The sequence below is a fragment of the Buceros rhinoceros genome, unplaced genomic scaffold (assembly GCF_000710305.1).
Source record: "Buceros rhinoceros silvestris isolate BGI_N320 unplaced genomic scaffold, ASM71030v1 scaffold27811, whole genome shotgun sequence".
Classification (NCBI taxonomy): Eukaryota; Metazoa; Chordata; class Aves; order Bucerotiformes; family Bucerotidae; genus Buceros; species Buceros rhinoceros.
Window position 1 is genome coordinate 15,975 of NW_010392926.1, and position 1,318 is coordinate 17,292.

General features: G+C 58.2%; 1 protein-coding gene across 1 annotated transcript in view; it reads left to right on the plus strand.

Annotated features, from left to right (window-relative positions):
• RNF157 (ring finger protein 157) overlaps positions 1–1,318 on the plus strand; it is a gene marked incomplete at its 3' end in the record, with an annotated part of 12,469 nt that overhangs the window by 10,819 nt on the left and 332 nt on the right. The gene's annotated exons all lie outside the window — the stretch shown is intronic.

Sequence of the window (1,318 nt, forward strand, 5' to 3'; positions counted from 1 at the left end):
TCCGTGTCGCTGGGGGCCAGCCGAGTGAGCGGCAGGTGCTGTGCTGTCCCCAGCTGCCATCAGGAAGAGCCCTGGGTGACTCCACGGGTACCGGGGCTGGAAAGCATCTGTCACAGCGGGGCCACCCACGGGTGGGTTTAACTCCAGTGGGTGGGCGAAGCCAGCTGGCCATGGGGACCCCGGTGAGTGCAGTGTGGGGTGTGAAACAGGCGACCGCTGGTGTGCGGGATCCGATGGTGTTTCCAGTGGGCCAAGTGGGAAAGAGGCTTCTCTGTGTTTTTCTTCTCACCAAGAAGGTCTTTTCTTACATCTCTGAAAATCTCCTCCTCGAGGACCCCTGTCTGGGGTAGAAAGGGGTCTTTGCCGTAGAAAGGGGCTGCAAAACTTTTCCCTTTGGGATGCTTTCCTCATTTTTTTTGGCCTGTCCGCAATGTGCTTTAGCCAAGGAAAGGCATGGTCACCCTGTGCCATTGGTCACCAGACCACCTTGGGTTTCTTCTGGGCGATAGGGAGGGCCCCAGTGTGCCCCCTCCCATGTTTGCAAGTCTCTGGTTAGCAAAAATATGCCCAAACTGTTCCCCCAACCAAGCTGGACACTTGGCCAAGCTGGAAAGCAGGAACACCCATCCCCAAAATGTGCCCTCTGCCCTTCAGGGAAGCTCATGCTGATGGGGAGAGTGAAATAGGACAACTGGGGAGTAATCGGGGACTGTGGGGGACATCCATGGGCCTCCCCACAACTTTGGGAGCAGAACAGCCTTTCTCCTTGGGACACAGTCCCCTGCCTGTCCTCAGCGGGGGCTATTGGCTTATTTGGGAACATCCCTCCTGTGCTTAGCCTCCTGCATCTCCTGATGGATGCAGGTAAGAACCCGGGGGCTGATCTCTCGTATGCGTGACACGAAGAAGCAGAGTTACCTCCCTCAGCCCCAAAAGCCTCCAGCCCCCTGCAAAGCTTGGCTACAGCTTCTTTTGCCCCACGCATCCAGTTGCTGCCTCCTCCCGGCATCCCCGCGGCTCTGGCGCACGTGCTGATGGGGCCGGAGAGGCTCCAGGGGGAGGTGATGGGTGCCACCACGGCCCAGCTCTACCACCTGGGGACTGCTCAGCCATACTGGGGGGAAGGTTTGGTTGAACACCGGGCAGGGCAGGCAGTGGAGGAGCAGGTTCATGTGTGCCGGTGCCCATCGCTGCATCGTTGCTGTTTCGCTGCCCTCCGATGTGGCCAGGGCAAGCAAAGGATGGGCCCAGGCGTTATTGTCTGCTCCTCACCCGCTTCCCTCTAGATGAATCATTTTTATCTCTATTTTCTTTTGGA